At 39.4% G+C, this 21965-nt stretch overlaps 1 protein-coding gene across 9 annotated transcripts in view; it reads right to left on the bottom strand.

Annotated features, from left to right (window-relative positions):
- The window catches only part of DYNC1I1 (dynein cytoplasmic 1 intermediate chain 1), a 581233-nt gene that overhangs the window by 424529 nt on the left and 134739 nt on the right, over nucleotides 1–21965 (bottom strand). The gene's annotated exons all lie outside the window — the stretch shown is intronic.

Genomic DNA, 21965 nt, shown 5'->3' with positions numbered 1-21965 from the left:
ATGAAAAAAATCTCTTTCCCCATCTTATCCCTTAAATTCCATGTTCCATTGCCCCTTCCTCATGGATAACTACAGTTTTATTTTTCCTGAGACAACCATGTACATGCAAGCCAATAAAAAAATATATTTCCTTTCTTCTCTGTTTATATATGTATTATACAAATATTAGCACTTAAACATTTTCTCTTAACGTATGTTGAAGATATGTTCATATTAGCAAAAAGGAAATTCTTTTACAACTTTATATATTCCCCTGTATAATTTTACCATATTTTTCATTTATCCAGACCCTATTGATGGACATTTATATTGATGTTTTCCTGTTACAAACAATGCAGTAATGGATAAAAGCTTCTTCACTGTAAATGTATAAAATAGTTGTAGAATAAATCCTAGAAGTGAAATTGTTGAGTTAAAAGGTAAATGTATTTGTAATTTCAGTGAACATTTCCAAATTGCCTTCCACTTGATGGTATCATTTTAGCACTCCCACTAACAGTCCTTGCTCCATAAATTGGACAATTACAGTGAATTATCCAGTTATTGGACATTTGCAGGTCTGATAGGTAAAAACTGATATATTTGTGCAGTTGTATTTCTTCTATTTCAAGTGAAATTAAGCAATTTTTCATTGATGAAAACCCTGTGTGTTTAGTTGAGTTTTTTTCACTTTTAGAAAAATGTGAGGTTTAGAAAATCCCAACTCATAGAAACTGAAGCAAGAGGAAGAAATTTGTATTCACATAACTGGACATGGATGTTCTTGGATTTCAAGATCTCTTACTCTCTGCCCTCAATTCAGCTCAGTCAGTCATGTCCGACTCTTTGCGATCCTATGGACAGCAGCATGCCAGCCTTTCCTGTCCATCACCAACTCCCAGAGCTTGCTCAAACTCATGTCCATTGAGTCGGTGGTGGACCATCTCATCCTATGTTGTCCCCTTCTCCTCCTGGCTTGAATCTTTCCCAGCATCAGGGTCTTTTCCAATGAGTCAGTTCTTTGCATCAGGTGGCCAAAGTATTGGAGCTTCAGCTTCAGCATCAGTCCTTCCAATGAATACTCAGACTGATTTCCTTTAGGATTGACTGGCTTGATCTCCTTGCAGTCCAAACAACTCTCAAGAGTTTCTCCAACACCACAGTTCAAAAGCATCAATTCTTCGGTGCACAGCTTTCTTCACAGTCCAACTCTCAACATCCATACATAACTACTGGAAAAAACCATAGCTTTGATTAGGTCAACCTTTGTGGGTAAAGTAATGTCTCTGCTTTTAAATATGCTGCCTAGGTTGGTCATAGCTTTTCTTCCAAAGAGCAAGCGTCTTTTAATTTCATGACTACAGTCACCATCTGCAGTGATTTTGGAGCCCAGGAAAATTAAGTCTGTCACTGTTTCCATTGTTTCCCCATCTACTTGCCATGAAGTGATGGGACCAGATGCCATGATCTTCGTTTTCTGAATGTTGAGCTTTAAGCCAGCTTTTTCACTCTCTTCTTTCACCTTCATCAAGAGGCTCTTTAGTTCCTCTTCACTTTCTGCCATCAGGGTGGTATCATCTGCATATCTGAGATTATTGATATTTCTCCTGGAAATCTTGATTCCAACCTCTGCTTCATCCAGCCTTGCATTTCGCATGATATACTCTGCATAACACTTAAATAAGCAGGGTGACAATATACAGCCTTGCCATACTCCATTCCCAATTTTGAAACAGTCCTTAAGTTCTACGTCCGGTTTTAACTGTTGCTTTTTAATCACATACAGATTTCTCAGGAGACAGGTAAGGTGGTATTCCTATCTCTTTAAGAATTTCCCACAGTTTGTTGTGATCCACACAGTCAAAATTTAGTTTTGGCATAGTCAATAAAGCAGAAGTAGATATTTTCTGGAACTCTCTTGCTTTTTCCAAATTCAACGGGTGTTGGTAATTTGATATCTGGTTCCTCAGCCTTTTCTAAATCGAGCTTGAACATCTGGAAGTTCTCAGTTCATGTATTGCTGAAGCCTCACTTGGAGAATTTTGAGCATTACTTTGCTAGCATGTGAGATGAGTGCAATTGTGTAGTAGTTTGAACATTCTCTGGCATTGCCTTTCTTTGGGATTGGAATGAAAACTTTTTCAGTACTGTGGCACTGCTGAGTTTTCCAAATTTGCTGACGTATTGAGTGTAGCACTGTCACAGCATCATCTTTAAGGATTTGAAACAACTCAACTGGAATTCCATCACCTCCACTAGCTTTGTTTGTAGTGATGCTTTCTAAGGCCCACTTGACTTCACTTTCTAGGATGTCTGGCTCTAGGTGAGTGATCATACCATCGTGGTTATCTGGGTCATGAAGATCTTTTTTTGTACCGTTCTATATATTCTTGCCACCTCTTCTTAATATCTTCTGCTTCTGTCAGGTCCATACCATTTCTGTCCTTTATTGAGCCCATCTTTGCATGAAATATTCCTTTGGTATTCTAATTATCTTGAAGAGATCTCTAGTCTTTCCCATTCTATTGTTTTTCTCTATTTGTTTGCATTGATCACTGAGGAAGGCTTTCTTATCTCTCCTTGCTATTCTTTGGAACTCTGCATTCAGATGGAGGTATCTTTCCTTTTCTCCTTTGCTTTTCATTTCTCTTCTTTTCTCAGCTATTTGTAAGGCCTTCTCAGACAGCCATTTTGCCTTTTTGCATTTCTTTTTCTTGGGGATGGTTTTGATCATCACCTCCTGTGCAACGTCACAAACCTCTGTCCATAGTTCTTCAGGCACTCTATCAGATCTAATCCCTTGAATCTATGTGTCACTTCCACTGTATAATAGCAAGCAATTTGGTTTAGGTCATACCTGAACGGTCTAGTGGTTTTCCCTATTTTCTTCAATTTCAGTCTGAATTTTCAATAAGGAGGTCATGATTTGAGCCACAGTCAGCTCCTGGTCTGTTTTTGCTGACTGTATAGAGCTTCTCCATCTTTGGTTGCAAAGAATATAACCAATCCGATTTCAGTGTTGCCCATCTGGTGATGTGCATGTGTAGAGCCGTCTCCTGTGTTGTTGGAAGAGGGCGTTTGCTGACTTCTCTCTATCTGAGAGGGGCTTCTTTCCTGTGGTGACCCCTGGCACTTCTATACTTATAACCTCACAGCTCCAAGTTGAGAAAAAATTTCTGGACAACACTGTCTTATCATTAAGCTGAACTGGATTATATGTTCATATTTGAAGTGTAAAGATATAGGGCTTGGATGGTCCAGGTCTGAGTTAAATTTTTCTTTTTGAGCCAAAGATAGCATCAACCTGATAGCTGTTGCTCCCATTATGTGGATTGAGGTTTAGGGTTAAGGTTCAGAGATTAGTGTTGCGACCTTCTTGAGGAAAACTAAAGTTGTATAATCCACAAGGAAATGAATGGGTACTGCAATGCGTACAGAGCATCCATACTCATCTTTCTTTCCATGTATACATCTTAAGAAATGCTCCTATGTACAGCAAAATTTAAAACCACTCACTCTCTTTCTGGGGGAAGGCAATCTAGTGTTCAAGTCCGGGATAACTAAGTGATATGCACTGTTGGTCAGATCTAGGCTTGGCTTCTCCCAAGTATAGGCATTATAGTAATTTGTAACAAATAGTTATATTTACTATACATAAAATATTATAGCAATTTATAGTAAATCCTAACATCAATCGCCCTCAAGGAATACCCGGATTATTCTCTAACAGAGAAAGAACACTCTAATTATGATAAAAACTCCATCCTAAATGCAGAAAATGGGACACAATAGTGATAACAGAACACCACCCAAACTGTGTCTTAGATGGCCTGAATAAGGTATTCTGGCCATTCTGGCTCTTTTCTCTAGAAAGCCTTTCTTTATTTGCTATGGTTTTTGTCAAGCTCAGTTCCTACTGAAGTGAGTTTGGGGGATCTGAGACTTTTTCAGAGGTTAGCCATCCCTGACCGATAGTAGCTATGAGCTGTAAAAAGAAGCACATTTGTAAGGAGGGTAATATTATCTGTGTTTCACAAGTGAGGAAACTAGGGCTTGAAGAGGTTAGGGACTTTTGGGATGAGTGACATGGAGAGGTCAGAATCCTGGGATATTTCTTTCTTCAGATCACTGGCATTTCCATCTGCTGTCTATAAAGCGGCTTTGTTTGCAGTGTTTACATCAGTAATCACCAAAACTTTCATTTCTAGCAAGAGCAAAGGGAAATCCTTGGTCACTTGTTGTAAACTGTTTGGCCTTAAAGGGAGAACAAAGTAACATGATTCTCTGGCCCTGTAGGGGCGACCTTAATCAAGGAAGGTTTCTTTGGGGGCACTACAACCCCCATCTTTCAGAACTGCAGCAGACTGGAAATTCTGGAAAGTGTAGGAAGTCTGACAGGTCAATGAAAATCGTCAATGGTTAGTGCCAGAATCTACACATGTCCTTGTTTTGATGAATTAGGTCAGTTCAGTTCAGTTCAGACACTCAGTCGTGTCCGACTCTTGGCGACCCCATGAACCGCAGCACGCCAGGCCTCCAAATTAGTTAGGATGTTATTATTTTCTTTAAAATGAAGTTATAAAGTTTTGAATAAGTAATATATTTATATGACTCCAAAATAAAAAGAATAAAGGGATATTCAGGAAAAAGAATTCTCCCTTCTAATCTTATCCCCCATCTGCTAAATTCCCACGCCTGTTTCTCAAATATGTAATGAGTCTGTAGTTTCTTACATATCCTTCCAGAGATTTACATATGTATGTATATATATTCTTCCATTTTTATAGAAGTGATAGCATAAAATTGATTGGCAAGACAACATATCTTAGAAATATAACATGTCAAAATAAAAATTCCAGAATTTTTAAAAGCATCTTTATAGTGTTCTACCATATGGATGTACTATACTTCATTTAACCTCTTGATAGGTTTATTCATATTATGCAAGAGTTTGATTCATACATCTTAACATTACAACTAATACTATAATGAATATCTTGATACATATGGTATTTTTCAGACATGTAAATACAGTTGTAGAATAAGTTGCTAGAAGTGGATTTGCTGGTGCAAAAGTTCATACATTTTTAATTTTAACAAATAGTCCCACATTGCCCTTTGTACACACCACAACCACCTTACATTTCATCACTAATATATGAGGTTGCCCCACTTCCTCACAGCAGGTTCGACGTAGCATATTATTGAATGCTTGGACTTTTTAATCTGAAAGATGAAAAATTACATCCCTATTCACTTTAATTTGTTTCTCTCGTTTGAGTATGACTGAACAACCTTTTATAAGTTTGAGACAACTGGAAAAAGCTAGCTTTTTCTATTGAAAGCATCAGAAAACCAAAAACACTTGACTAAAAGAAAAACAAAATGATTTCCTTTTTATAAGGCCATGTAGATACATCTACATGTATTCATGTATAATGTGAATTTAACTCAGATGACCATTATATCTACTATTGTGGGCAAGAATCCCTTAGAAAAATGGAGTAGCCATCAAAGTCAACAAAAGAGGCCAGAATGCAATACTTGGATGCAGTCTGAAGAATGACAGAATGATGATCTCTGTTCGTTTCCAAGGCAAACTATTCAATATCACAGTAATCCAAGTCTATGCCCTGACCAGTAATGCTGAAGAAGCTGAAATTGAAAGGTTATGTGAAAACCTACAAGACCTTCTAGAACTAACACCCGCAAAGATGTACTTTTCATTATAGGGGACTGGAATGCAAAAGTAGGAAGTCAAGAGATACCTGGAGTAACTGGCAAATTTGGCCTTGGAATATGGAATGAAGCAGGGCAAAGGCTAATAGAGTTTTGCCAAGAGAAGGCACTGGTCATAGCAAACACCCTCTTCCAACAACACAAGAGAAGACTCTACACATGAACATCACCAGATGGTCAACAGTGAAATCAGATTGATTGTATTCTTTGCAGGTAAAGATGGAGAAGTTCTATATAGTCACCAAAAACAAGACCGGGAGATGACTGTGGCTCAGATCGTGAACTCCTTATTACCAGATTCAGACTGAAATTGAAGGAAGTAGGGAGAACCACTAGACCATTCAGGTATGACCTAAATCAAATCCCTTACGATTATACAGTGGAAATGACAAATAGATTCAAGGGATTAGATCTGATAGATAGAGTGCCTGAAGAACTATGAATGGAGGTTCATGACATTTTACAGGAGACAGGGATCAAGACCATCCCCAAGAAAAGGGAATGCAAAATGGTTGTCTGACAAGGCCTTACAAATAGCTGAGAAAAGATGAGATGCTAGAGGCAAAGAAGAAAAGGAAAGATATACCCATTCGAATGTAGAGTTCCAAAGAATAGCAAGGAGAGATAAAAAGCCTTCTTCAGCAATCAATGCAAAGAGATAGAGGAAAACAACAGATGGGAAAGACTAGAGATCTCTTCAAGAAAATTAGAGATACCAAGGGAATATTTCATGCAAAGATGGGCTCAATAAAGGACGGAAATGGTATGGACCTAACAGAAGCAGAAGATATTAAGAAAAGGTGGCAAGAATACACAGAAGAACTGTACAAAAAAGATCTTCACGACCCAATAATCACAATGGTGTTATCACTCACCTACAGCCAGACATCCTGGAATGTGAAGTCAAGTGGGCCTTAGGAAGCATCACTACGAACAAAGCTAGTAGGGGTGATGGAATTGCAGTTGCTGCTGGTGCTGCTTCTAAGTCGCTTCAGTTGTGTCCAACTCTGTGCGACCCATAGACGGCAGCCCATCAGGCTCCTCTGTCCCTGGGATTCTCCAGGCAAGAACACTGGAGTGGGTTGCCATTTCCTTCTCTAATGCATGAAAGTGAAAAGTGAAAGTGAAGTCGCTTCAGTCGTATCCGACCCCATGGACTGTAGCCTATGAGGTTCCCCCATCCATGGGATTTTCCCAGCAAGAGTACTGGAGTGGGTTGCCATTTCCTTCTCCAGGAATTCCAGTTGAGCTACTTCAAATCCTAAAAGATGATGTTATGAAAGTGCTGCACTCAATATGCCAGCAAATTTGGAAAACTCAGCAGTGGCCACAGAACTGGAAAAGGTCAATTTTCATTTCAATCCCAAAGAAATGCAATGCCAAAAATGCTCAGACTACCGCACAATTGCACTCATCTCACATGCTAGTAAAGTAATGCTCAAAATTCTCCAAGCCAGATTGAAACATGTATAACATCATATAAGAAATGAATCACCAGTCTAGGTTCAATGCAGGGTGCAGGATGCTTGGGGCTGGTGCACTGGGATGACCTGGAGGGATGGTGTGGGGAGTGAGGTGGGAGGGGAGTTTGGGATTGGGAATACGTGTACACCCGTGGCAGATTCATGTTGATGTGTGGCAAAACCAATACAATATTGTAAAGTAAAACAAACAAACAAACAAAAATTATCCAAGCCAGGCTTCAGCAATACATGAACTGTGAACTTCCAGATGTTCAAGCTGGTTTTAGATAAGGCAGAAAAACCAGAGATCAAATTGCCAACATCTGCTGGATCATCGAAAAAGCAAGAAAGTTCCAGAAAAAACATCTATTTCAGCTTTACTGACTATGCCAAAGCCTTTAAATTCTGAAAGAGCTGGGAATACCAGACCACCTGACCTGCCTCTTGAGAAACTTGTATGCAGGTCAGGAAGCAACAGTTAGAACTGGACATGGAACAACAGACTGGTTCCAAATAGGAAAAGGAGTACGTCAAGGCTGTATGTTGTCACCCTGCTTATTTAACTTACATGCAGAGTACATCATGAGAAATGCTGGTCTGGAAGAAGCACAAGCTGGAATCAAGATTGCTGGGAGAAATATCGATAACCTCAGATATGCAGATGACACCACCCTTATGGCAGAAAGTGAAGAAGAACTAAAGAGCCTCTTGATGAAAGTGAAAGAGGAGAGTGAAAAAGTTGCCTTAAAGCTCAACATTCAGGAAACTAAGATCATGGCATCCGGTCCCATCACTGCATGGCAAATAGATGGGGAAACAGTGGAAACAGTGTCAGAATTTATTTTGGGGGGCTTCAAAATCACTGTAGATGGTGACTTCAGCCATGAAAATAAGACACTTTCTCCTTGGAAGGAAAGTTATGACCAACCTAGACAGCATATTAAAAAGCAGAGACATTACTTTGTCAACAAAGGTCTGTCTAGTTAGGGCTATGGTTTTTCCAATAGTCATGTATGGATGTGAGAGTTGGACCATAAGGAAAGCTGAGCACTGAAGAATTGATGCTTTTGAACTGTGGTGTTGGAGGATACTCTTGAGAGCCCCTGGGACTGCAAGGAGATCCAATCGTTCCATCCTAAAAATCAGTCCTGGGTGTCCATTGGAAGGACTGATGTTGAAGCTGAAACTCTGAACTTTGGCCGCCTGACATGAAGGCCTGACTCATTTGAAAAGACCCTGATGCTGGGAAAGATTGAGGGCGGGAACAGAAGGGGATGACAGAGGATGAGATGGTTGGATGACATAACCAACTCAATGGACATGGATTTGGGTAGACTCTGGGAGCTGGTGATGGACAGGGAGGCCTGGTGTGCTATGGTTCATGGGGTCGCAAAGAGTTGGACATGACTGAGCAACTGAACTGAACTGAATTATACTTTCTTCACAAATCGTCTTTGTTTAGAAGTTATTGCTGGTGACTGCAGCCATGAAATTAAAAGACACTCCTTGGAAAAAAAGCTATGACAAACCTACACAGTGTATTAAAAAGTAGAGACTTCATTGCTGATTAAAGTCTGCATAGTCAAAGCTATGTTTTTCCAGTAGTCATGTATGAATGTGAGAGTTGGACTGTGAAGAAGGCTGAGCAGCAAAGAGTTGATACTTTCAAATTGTGGTATTAGAGAAGACTCTTGAGAGTCCCTTGGACAATTAGGATGTCAAACCAGTCAATTAAAGGAAATCAATCCTGAATATTCATTAGAAGGACTGATGGTGAAGCTGAAGTTTCAATACTTTGGCACTTAAGACCCTGCTGCTGGGAAAGATTGAGGGCAGGAAGGAAAGGGGGGGTGACAGAGAATAAGATGATTGGATGACATCACTAAGTAAATGGACGTGAGTTCAAGCAAATCCTGGGAGATGGTGAAGGACAGGGAAGCCTGGTTGCTTCAGTCCATGGGGTCACAAAGAGTTGGATATGACTTGACTGAACAGCAAATGTTAGTATGGGAAGAGCACCCGAGATTTTGAACTAGCAAACCTTGCTCAAACATGGTCTCAGTCAAATATTTTCTGTGATGTTTGATAAATTATCAAAGCTCTCTTAGGCCATAAATAAAATAACTAAGAACCTATTTTCATCCCATAAATATTGAGTCCACAGTGTAAGCTCTATGACATTTGGAACACAGAAGGTAGGAAATAATATTTGTTGTAGAATCAACTATACCTTAGACATATAAAAGCTTACAGAAACAAGTGGCAATCAAGACTCAGTTCCCTGCAGCCAGGGAAGTCTGGGAACTATTTGTTCCATCAGCTAAGAAATCAGGACATTTTAGTAGAGTTAGGTGTGGGCACAGAGAAGAACCTGAATGTGGGAAACTACAAGCAATTCCCCACACCAAGGCAATAGTATAGGGGCTTCCCAGGTGGCTTAGTGATCAAGAATCCACCTGCCAGTTCAGGAGATGTGGGTTCAATCCCTGGGTCAGGAAGATCTCCTGGAGAAGGAAATGTCTGCCCACTCCGGTAAACTTGCCTGGGAAATCCCATGGACAGAGGAGCCTGGGGGGCTATAGTACATGGGGTCACAAAGAGTCTGACACAACTTAGGGACTAAACAATATATAGTAGCATAAAGGAGAAAAGGAATAATGAACCATGAGTTCAGAGAGGAAGACTGGGGCGTATCATGAAGGAACTGGTGGTCCCGGCAAAGACATTTGGCTTCCATCCCAAAGCAAAGGGGAACCCCTGAAGGGTTTGAAACAAGGAAGTGTCATGATTGGGTGTGTGTTTCAAAATATTCTCTCCAGCTGCTGTGCTGAGGAAGATCGGAAGGGAGCAAGACTCTGTAGAGAAACCAATATAGGCAAGAAATGGCAGTGGAGATGGCAGTGGAGATAGAAAGATAGGAACAAATGTGAGAGACATTAAAATCTAGAAACTAAGTGTTAACAGTTGATTATACGGAGTCACCGAGAGAATGAGGAGTAGGAGAGGAAGCTGAAGTTTCTAATTCTTATAACTGTTCACACAGATAGTAAATGCAGGAAGAAGAGCAGGTATACTTACGGTCGGGCAAAGAAATAATGAAGAAAATTACATATGATAGGTAATCGTAAGTTATCAATGGCATATCCATTACAGCTGTCCAACTGGCTGTTATACTGATGCTCAAGAGAGAGATCTAAGAGAAATAAGTTGGAAAGTCATCAGCATGTAGATGCTTACTGAAACCAGGAGTAGATGAGATTGGTCTTGGTGAATGCGCAAAGCAGAAAACAGTAGTCTAGAATCAACAGAGGCTTTAGGCCCAGCACAACACTTCAGGCAGTGTCTGTGAACCATGGCTACATGCTAGAGTCATTGCAAAGCTTGTAAAGTACAGTGATTCCAGGACGCTACACAAGACCAATTAACTCAGAATCTCCTGTGTGGGCGCCAACAGGCTTTCAAAGCTTCCCAGGTGATTGCAATATACAGCTCTGGTTGAGAACTCTTCCATGCTGGAATGTGCCCAGTGACTATATGTTGAGTGAATAAACAAGTAGGTGAGCAAATATGAGATTGCACAGAGACTCCAAAAACAGAAAAAGTGATGGGGATACTGATAGCAAGCAGCATAACAGAAAATAAAGACGTGAGAAAACAGAGTACAGTCAGTGGCAAAGAATCCACCTGCAATGCAGGAGGCCTAGGAGTTGTAGGTTCAATCCCTGGGTCGGGAAGGTCCCCTGGAAAAGGAAAAGGCAACTCGCTCCATTTATTCTTGCCTGAAAAATCCCATGGACAGAGGAGCCTGGTGGGCTATAGCCCAAGGGGTCTCAAAGAGTCGGATATGACTGACTGCGCACACACATATACAAAGGGGAAAAAATCACACATTTAGCAGGAAGAGAATCATTAGAGCCTGGAAGACAATGTAGATAATTTAAGCACAAATAGTTTTAAGAAACATGGGAAAAGGAATTTGCTGGCAACATGAAATAAGATTCTTAAGTACCTGACAAACCTGAGAACAATAGGTAGTGAGAAAATCAATGAATTGAAACCCAACAAAGCTTCAGTGTACCATCCCTTTTCAATCACTTGGAGGAAAAATGTGTTCAGTACGTCCTCCTTCTCCACGTTTGGACCTTTAAGCAGGATATTTGGATTCACAGACTGAACCCCACTCAGATTGTCTCCCCTTCCAGCACACTGCTGTACTTAAATGACACCAGGCTTCCAAGCAAGATTGATTGTAAACTTGAAAAGGTTATATGTGATGTAATGAATAACACATGCTATTCCCTCAAGCGCATCTCTGGAATGATGCAAGGATCCTGCAATAATAGTTTAGAAGAGATTGGGAAGAGATCTCACAGACAAGCGCCAAAAGAAAATTTCCTATTATGCTCACTTAATAAACTGCTTTATCTTGAATTCATTCACTCAATGAATACTTAATGAAGACTTAAAAACTGTTTTTGGAGTTCCATAAATGTTTTGTCAACAAATGGGGAGATGAATGGATATAATGCACCAATCAAAGTTCAAGGGGCTATGAGAAAAATAAAATAACTCAAAAATGGGAATTGATCTTAATAGAGACTGCAATACCCCTTTTGAGAAAATGTAATAAGTGCCATCCAATTGTTACACATTTTACTAGGAGAATACAGAATAAGAGGGAAGAAGGGATTATTTCCAATTGGAGTGCTAGGAAAGAACTTTTGCCGGAAGTTGTGTTTAAGCTGAACCTTGAAAAATCTAGATGTGCAGATTTTGGGAAAAGATATTTGAGGCAAAGAAAGACTACCAGGTGGACTGTGTTGATGTGTGGAAGATGGAGAACAGTTAAATTTGAACAAGATCTGGTTTATGAAGGACAATCATTGGGCAACAATATTGAAAAGGTACATTGAGAGTTTGCATGGAGATCTTTTACAGTTTTTAATGACTGAGCACAGGATAGTTAACTAATATTTGTTGAATGTTTTCTATGGGCCAGGTACATTGTAATTACATAAATTATCTTAATGAAGGTTTATAATAACCTCCTTTGTAGGTTCATGAAGTCCTTCTTAACAAAATATAATTGATGCTGGGAAAAACCAATTAAAAGATCTCAGTTGAAATGGAATTTATGTTTTCATGGTAAATTATAGGGGAGAAAATGATTAGAATATTAACTTTAAAAATGATTAACATTATGACAGATGTTTATCTTTTGTCAACAACACATATATATTGTAATTACAACTTTACACTAATTCTTAAAACTAAGAAAGAATAATTCAAATACATTTTAGGGGAGAGGCATATTTTTCCAAGAAAATTACCTGACTGCATAATACAATATTCTTCAGTTTATATCTTCAGCGTGATTGTAAAGAGGGTTGGTTTTTGCAAAATTATTTGAGTTTTTTCATGAATTTCCTTAGAACTTTGATATCAAAGCTGTTTTTATTTGAAATACCTATCATATTATTGTGCTCATTAATTTTTTTGTGTGTGGAGTGTTAACATGTTTAACTCTGCCAAATATAACATTTGTTGGTAGCTCTGTGTGTAATTCAAATACTTCTCCAGTTTCATTGACTTCATGACATCTTGCATCTTGCATCATTGCATCACGTATATTTTTATTTTATAGTCATTTGCATTAAAATTCCTAATGGTCATTACCATTTGAAAGTGCAGAAGTTTCGTACTCTCAGTGAGAGGTGACCTACCTTGATGGGAAGGGCCAACGTGCTTGAGTGGGGAGGTCAATTGAAGAGGTAACTCACTAGTCAATATTTTCATATTATGACATGTTTTATTTTCCTATAAAATCTTGGATAATAAATGCCAAGATGATGAGATCTTCCTGTATTTTATGATTTCTATTTTACCGATGAGAAAACTGAGGCTCAGTGAAAGTCAGTGTGCCCATAGCCACACAGCTCATAAATGATAAAACCAGAATTTGAAGGCAGTCTAATTTGAGTGTTGAACCATTTGTGTAGGTATGGGCCAAGTGCTTTTAGTTGTCAATTAGAGATAAGTCACTACCAGAAATTTATAAAGCATGGAAAGCTTATATTTTCTGTATTGCCTAACTTGTATTTTTTCCCCTGCCTTCTAAAATTACACAGACTGATCTTAATTTTCAGTCTTTTCCCCCTAATATATAGAATTAATGCATTAAAAATTGTGTTAATCCCAACTCACAAATTTTGATATGACAGTCTCTTCACTGACCCATAAATTATTTAGAAGTATGTTTTTAAATTTCGTAATATCATCTTTTGGCTATTTATTTTTCATTTTACTGCATTGAGATTTAAAAATAATACCTGCATGATGTAGGGAATCTAATCCGATCCACTGGTGTTTGTAAAGATTGGTTTTGAAACCATTATGTGGTCAAGTTTTTGTAAATGATGTATAAGTATTTAAAAAGTGTGTGTGTTCTTTAACTCTTTGATGTAGAATTCTATGTAAGTATATTAGAGCGAGCTTAAATTTCTTGAAACATATACTAAATCTTCGTAATTTTTTATTTGCTTGATTCATGAATTACAGAAAGAAATGTATTAAGGTCTTGCAATATAATTATGCACACATCAACTTTTTGTTGTAGTTTTATCAATTATGTTTGTTGTTATTGTAGCCACTAAGTCATGTCTGACTCTTTGTGACCCCATGGACTGTAGCATGCCAGACTCTTCTGTCCTCGACTATCTCCCAAAGTGTGCTCAAATTCATGTCCACTGAGTCAGTGATGCTATCTAATCATCTCACTCCCTGCTGCCCCCTTCGTCTTTCATCATCAATTATTTTTCAGTTTAGTATTTTTATATCTTGGTGTTTTTGTTCCTCATCACTATATAGTGTGCTTTTTCATCCGATATAAAATACATTTTAAATTTCACTTAAAAACTATTTTGTCAGATATGTTACAGTGATACCAACTTTCTTTTCATTCGCATTTTCCTAGCATGACTTTTTTATCCTCTTAATTTCAGCTCTTTGCGTCATATTTTACATGCATCTCATAAGCAGTGGAGTTGATTTTTATAAAATCTATTCTCTTTTGTGCTTCCCACGTGGTTCAGATGGTAAAGAATCTGCAATGCAGGAGACTTAGGTTTGATCCCTGAGTTTGGAAGATCCCTTGGAGAAGGAAGTAGCAACCTACTTCAGTACTCTTGCCTAGGGAATTCTATGGACAGAGGAGCTTGGCAGGCTATAGTCCATGGGGTCGCAAAGAGCTGGACACGACTAAGCAACTGAAGCTTCCTTTTTCACTCTTTTAACTGGTGAATTTAATATATTTACACTTATTTTGAGTATGGACACACATGGGTAGTACACATGGTTACTTCTACCATATGCATTCTACTTAGCTTACTGTTTTGTTTCTTCTTCTTATTTTCAGGATTCTAGTTAACTAATAGGTTTTTTAAAAATCACTGCCCATGGTTTAAAACTCATACATTCTATTTCTCATCCTTTAGTGATACTTTAAAACTATTAACATGAATTATTTACACAGTAGCACCTAAATTCAGGCAATATTTACTCTCTTCTGAAAATTGAAATGGTCTTAGATGCTTTACCTTCAGGCTTGTTTTTAGTTCTTTATAGTTTTCTAGTATTTCTGTTTTGTTTTCATATCCTTAAATTTGTTGCTATTGTCATTGCTGATGCTTAGATATAGCCACATGTCTATGAATGTGCTTTTTATCACTGTCTCTTTTGTCCCACTCCTTCTGTATGAATTCTGTTAATTTCTTTATAAAAATTATAATATATTATTAATAATATATTGACACTTTTTGCAAGTAATTTTTGTGCCTTTCTTGGTTGTATCTTTTGTTTATTGTTGCTTTTAAGATTTTAGGTTCTATAGCTTCACTGTGATGGATTTATGTGTGGATTTCTTTTTTATTTAAGGTTTTGGGAAGTCATGTGGTTCTTGATTCTATGGATTCATGTTTTTCATCATTTCTGGAAAATTCCCAAGCCTTTCAAGAGAGCTTCTTCCCCCTTTTCCCTATTCTATCCTTCCGGATCTCCTCATAGCTGCGTGGGGACCTTTGTTTCCTTTTCCTTCTCATAATTTCCCAGTGCTACAAGTCCTTCTGATATCCTCAGTTAGACCTGCCAGTTCACCAGTTCTTCAAATGTCTAATCTGTTTATTTCATTAGTTTTAAACACCATGTTTTTATTTTCTTATTCTTTTGTCTAACATAACTACTATTTTTCATATTCTCTTGTTCTCTTTTAGAATTTCAATTTTTTCATGTCTTAATTATTTTAAACATACTTTACATTCTGCTTCAGATTATTATTCCATTATCTCAATTTTGGGGTGATAATTCTGCTATTTTTATTCACTCTCACTCTCCTTGTGTGCTCTGTAATTTATTTTATCATGAGCTCTCTTCTTCAGCAAGACTATTTTTTCCTATGAGAATTTCATATTGTGGGAGTATTTCTTTAGAGTGTTTGGTTTTGAGCAGAAACTTGGGGTACTTTTGGTCCAAAGCCAATTTTATATTAATTCCTCAGCCTGGGGCAAGAGTTTAACCTTCTTGGGTAGGTTAAAATCAAACCCTAGTTCTATTTGAGACACAGGTCTGTGGTTATCAAATTATCAGATATAACGCTTTTGTTTTGACTTTTCTACACAGAACTAAAAGAGATGGGAATACCAGACCACCTGACCTGCCTCTTATGCAGGTCAGGAAGCAACAGTTAGAACTGGACATGGAAAAACAGACTGGTTCCAAATATTAAAAGGAGTATGTCAAGGCTGTATATTGTCACCCTGCTTATTTAGCTTCTATGCAGAGTACATCATGAGAAGCGCTGGGCTGGAAGAAGCACAAGCTGGATTCAAGATTGCCAGGAGAAATATCGATAACCTCAGATATGCAGATGACACCACCCTTATGGCAGAAAATGAAGAAGAACTAAAAAGCCTCTTGATGAAAGTGAAAGAGGAGAGTGAAAAAGTTGGCTTACAGCTCAACATTCAGAAAACGAAGATCATGGCATCTGGTCCCATCACTTCATGGGAAATAGATGGGAAAACAGTGGCTGACTTTACTTTTGGGGAGTCCAAAATCACTGAAGATGGTGATTGTAGCCATGAAATTAAAAGACGCTTACTCCTTGGAAGGAAAATTATGACTAACCTAGACAGCATATTAAAAAGCAGAGACATTACTTTGCCAATAAAGGTCCATCTAGTCAAGGCTATGATTTTTCCAGTGGTCACGTATGGATGTGAGAGTTGGACTGTGAAGAAAGCTGTGCGCCAAAGAATTGATGCTTTTGAACTGTGGTGTTGGAGAAGACTCTTGAGAGTCCCTTGGACTGCAAGGAGATCCAACCAGTCCATCCTAAAGGAAATCAGTCCTGGGTGTTCATTGGAAGGACTGATGCTGAAGCTGAAACTCCAATACTTTGGCCAGCTGATGTGATGAGTTGACTCATTGGAAAAGACCCTGATGCTGGGAGGGATTGGGGGCAGGAGGAGAAGGGGACGACAGAGGATGAGATGGATGGATGGCATCCCCAACTCAATGGACACGAGTTTGGGTAAACTCCGGGAGTTGGTGATGGACAGGGAGGCCTGGTGTGCTGTGGTTCATGGGGTCACAAAGAGTCAGACACGACTGAGTGACTGAACTGAACTGAACTGAACTAAACCCTGAACCAAGGTAGAAACACATAAATGCATCTATTTTCTCCCTTCGCTAGGGAACAAATGCATTTCTTAGTTCTCCCCTTTCACGGATGGCGCAGTCTTTTCAGGGTATCAGGTTTAGGTGGGAAGTAATTCCAATTTTTTTTAATCATTTGAGCCCTGTATTAATTCACTCAGGCTGCCATGGATTGGGGGGCTTATACAGCAGAAATTTATTTTTTTATCAGAGTTTGGGAGACTGGAAGTATAAGATCAGGGTGTTGGCAGGTCAAGTTCTGGTGAGAATTCCCTTCCTGGTTTACTGATGGCTACCTTCTTTCTGTGTCTTCATATGATGGAGAGGAAGGAGAGAGAGAAAAAGTGAGCTATCTCTCTGGTGTCTCTTCTTAAAAGAGAAAAATAATTGTATATTTTTATGCACTATTGTATATGAATGCATATAGGTGGAATCTAGACAAACGGTATAGATGATCTTATTTGCAAAGCAGAAATAGAGATACAGATCAGAAAACAAATGTATGGATACCAAAGAGGGATAGGAGGAGGTGGGAAGAATTGGGAGATTGGGATTGACACATAGATACTATTGATACTATGTATAAAATAGATAATTAATGAGAACATATTGCATAGATCAGGGAACTCTACTTAACACACTGTAGTGACCTGAATGAGAAGGAACTCCAAAAGAGAGGGGATATATGTGTGTATATGGCTGATTCATTTTGCTATGCAGTAGAGAGTAACACCACATTTAAAGCAACTACACTTGAATAAATATTAATTTAAAACTTAATATTTTGCAAAGGGCACTAATCTGGTTAAATTAATGTCCTACCCTTCTGACTTCATCTAACCAAGCATGCATGCACGCTAAGTCACTTCAGTCATGTCTGACTCTTTGCAACCATGTGGACTGTACCCCTCCAGATTCCTCTCTCCATGGGATTTTCCGGGCAACAATACTGGAATGGGTGGCCATGCCCTCCTCCAGGGGATCTTCCTGACCCAGGGATCGAACCCACATTTCTTATGTCTGCTGCATTGGGAAGCGGGTTTTTTAGTACTAGCACCACGTGGGAAGCCCTACCATCAGTTCAGTTCAGTTCAGTCGCTCAGTCGTGTCCGACTCTTTGCGACCCCATGAATCTCAGCATGCCAGGCCTCCCTGTCCATCACCATCTCCCAGAGTTCACTCAGACTCACATCCATTGAGTCCGTGATGCCATCCAGCCATCTCATCCTCGGTCGTCCCCTTCTCCTCCTGCCTCCAATCCCTCCCAGCATCAGAGTCTTTTCCAATGCGTCAACTCTTCGCATGAGGTGGCCAAATACTGGAGTTTCAGCTTCAGCATCATTCCCTCCAAAGAAATCCCAGGGCTGATCTCCTTCAGAATGAACTGGTTGGATCTCCTTGCAATCCAAGGGACTCTCAAGAGTCTTCTCCAACACCACAGTTCAAAAGCATCAATTCTTTGATGCTCAGCCTTCTTCACAGTCCAACCCTCCACCCATACATGACCACTGGAAAAACCATAGCCTTGACTAGACGGACCTTTGTTGGCAAAGTAATGTCTCTGCTTTTCAATATGCTATCTAGGTTGGTTATAACTTTCCTTCCAAGGAAAAAACGTCTTTTAATTTCATGGCTTCAGTCACCATCTGCAGTGATTTTGGAGCCCCCAAAAATAAACTCTGACACTGTTTCCCCATCTATTTCCCATGAAGTGATGGGACGAGATGCCATGATCTTCGTTTTCTGAATGTTGAGCTGTAAGCCAACTTTTTCACTCTCCTCTTTCACTTTCATCAAGAGGCTTTTTAGCTCCTCTTCACTTTCTGCCATAAGGGTGGTGTCATCTGCATATCTGAGGTTATTGATATTTGTCCCGGCAATCTTGATTCCAGCTTGTGCTTCTTCCAGTCCAGCGCTTCTCATGATGTACTCAGCACAGAAGTTAAATAAGCAGGGTGACAATATACAAACTTGACGTACTCCTTTTCCTATTTGGAACCAGTCTGTTGTTCCATGTCCAGTTCTAACTGTTGCTTCCTGACCTGCATACAGGTTTCTCAAGAGGCAGGTCAGGTGGTCTGGTATTCCCATCTCTTTCAGAATTTTCCATAGTTTATTGTGATCAACACAGTCAAAGGCTTTGGCATAGTCAATAAAGCAGAAAGAGATGTTTTTCTGGAACTCTCTTGCTTTTTGACAATCCAGCAGATGTTGGCAATTTGATCTCTGGTTCCTCTGCCCTTTCTAAAATCAGTTTCAACATCTGGGAGTTCACAGTTCACATATTGCTGAAGCCTGGCTTGGAGTGTTTTGAGCATTACTTTACTAGTGTGTGAGATGAGTGCAATTGTGCGGTAGTTTGAGCATTCTTTGGCATTGCTTTTCTTTGGGATTGGAATGAAAAGTGACCTTTTCCAGTCCTGTGGCCACTGCTGAGTTTTCATACCTCCAAATACTCCATCTCCAAATACCATCTTACTGGGAGAGCTATCTGGTTGTGGTTTAGTCGCTAAGTCGTGTCCGACTCTTGTGACCCCATGGACTGTAGCCCACCAGGTTCCTCCCTCCATGGGATTCTCCAGGCAAGAATACTGGAGTGGGTTGCCATTTCCTTCTTCAGGGGATCTTCCCAACCTAGGAATCAAACCAAGGTCTCCCGCGTTGCAGGCCGATTTTGGGGAGTTAGGGCTCCAATATATGAATTTGAGGGAGACACAAACATTTAATCTTTTGTCTGTTGTCCCCATGTGGATATTTAAGTCCAACTTCTAGTTTACCAAGAGCAAGGCTCTCACTCAGCCCACACCCTGTGGCACCATCTGCTCAGACGACCCCTTAGCGCTCTAGTTTTCTGTTTCCACTACATATCAGGAGCCTAGGGATTTTATCTGCTTTTTTCGAATCCACTCTCTAACTATGCTAAAGCCTTTGACTGTGTTGATCACAATAAACTGTGGAAAATTCTGAAAGAGATGGGAATACCAGACCACCTGATCTGCCTCTTGAGAAACCTACATGCAGGTCAGGAAGCAACAGTTAGAACTGGACATGGAACAACAGACTGGTTCTAAGTAGGAAAAGGAGTACATCAAGGCTGTATATTGTCACCCTGCTTATTTAGCTTCTATGCAGAGTACATCATGAGAAACGCTGGACTGGAAGAAACACAAGCTGGAGTCAAGATTGCTGGGAGAAATATCAATAACCTCAGATATGCAGATGACATCACCCTTATGGCAGAAAGTGAAGAGGAACTCAAAAGCCTCTTGATGAAAGTGAAAGAGGAAAGTGAAAAAGTTGGCTTAAAGCTCAACACTCAGAAAACAAAGATCATGGCATCTCGTCCTATCACTTCATGGGAAATAGATGGGGAAACAGTGGAAACAGTGGCAGACTTCATATTTTTGGGCTCCAAAATCACTGCAGATGGTGACTGCAGCCATGAAATTAAAAGATGCTTACTCCTTGGAAGAAAAGTTATGACCAACCTAGATAGCATATTGAAAAGCAAAGACATTACTTTACCGACTAAGGTCCATCTAGTCAAGGTTGTGGTTTTTCCTGTGGTCATATATGGATATGAGAGTTGGACTGTGAAGAAAGCTGAGCACCGAAGAATTAATGCTTTTGAACTGTGGTGTTGGAGAAGACTCTTGAGAGTCCCTTGGACTGCAAGGAGATCCAACTAGTCCATTCTGAAGGAGATCAGTCCTGGGTGTTCTTTGGAAGGAATGATGCTGGAGCTGAAACTCCAGTACTTTGGCCAGCTGATGTGATGAGTTGACTCATTTGGAAAAGACCCTGATGCTGGGAGGGACTGGGGGCAGGAGGAGAAGGGGACGACAGAGGATGTGATGGCTGGATGGCATCACGGACTCGATGAATGGGAGTCTGAGTGAACTCCTAGAGCTGGTGATGGACAGGGAGGCCTGGCGTGCTGCGATTCATGGGGTTGAAAAGAGTCAGACATGACTGAGCGACTGAACTGAACTGAACTGAACTGAACACATCTAGGGTTTTTCAGGTTTTCTAGTGTTACCTTATTGTCAGAAGCAGAAGTCTCTCACAGCCAGTTTTCTCCTTTCTTTTATGTAATCTAAACAAGTTGTCTGAATTTCCATTCCTTCCCTTTTAAAAAAAGGATGATGCACACAAGTATTATTTTCATTCATCTCATACAGTAATTCTGAGAAAGAGCAATTAGAGATAGCAATATGTTGCAAATTAAAAATGTTAAATATAGCAAAAGCAAATAGAGATTCTCTAATAATGCATTTTAATTATAATGCACTGATATTATCTGAGGATATTAAACTGTATTATAACTACCTTATAATTCCTTGAAGAGACCATGAATGTTTCCAACCCAACAAACCACAGAGCAATAAAGGACCATCTGAGATTTGATTGTAAATTCAGTATTATTGACTCCCATTTTAAAGATTATAAGTACTATTTCTAGAATGTTATTCTACTGGTACAGAGCAGGACATCTTTCTCAGGACATGAGTTGAATAATTATAGTGATTTATTTCAAAGAGGAATCCTTTAGGGTGAACACTTTTGGGAAAAGTGAGGAGTTAAATATACAAATAATCTTGACTGGGTACAGTGTGAACATAGGGCATTGGAGGCCCTGGAGTTTCTTTATTGTCTTGCTATATTCCAATGGTTCTGGGACAGATCATATTCTCCTGTGCCTTCCTTTTTTCCTCTAAAAATAAAGAAAAACAAGATTTATTGAAAAAAAATTGGTATTAACCATGAGGTCAAACCTACTGTGGTTAGCACCTGGAGAGGACAGAGAATGGGAAAACTGACTTTTCTCCATAATTTCCAAAGATAGAGTCTGTCTAGGGGTTTAGATCCATGGTTAGGTTAATCCTTCCAAGAACAGGGCTAATATTATGGAATCAAACTGACTTCTATGATATCCTCCAGAACAGAAATTAGTGCAAACTCCAGACAGACCTTCCTTTGGAAACAAGTAAGGCTCACCATTAAGGATTAATTCACAAAACTGTCTGGAATAGAAGCTGATACCAAATACTAGTGCCTGCTTATGAAAGCCCT

The sequence above is a fragment of the Ovis canadensis genome, chromosome 4, assembly GCF_042477335.2.
Source record: "Ovis canadensis isolate MfBH-ARS-UI-01 breed Bighorn chromosome 4, ARS-UI_OviCan_v2, whole genome shotgun sequence".
NCBI lineage: Eukaryota > Metazoa > Chordata > Mammalia > Artiodactyla > Bovidae > Ovis > Ovis canadensis.
Note: the sequence above shows the minus strand (reverse complement) of the source record. Positions and strands in the feature narration are given on the sequence as shown.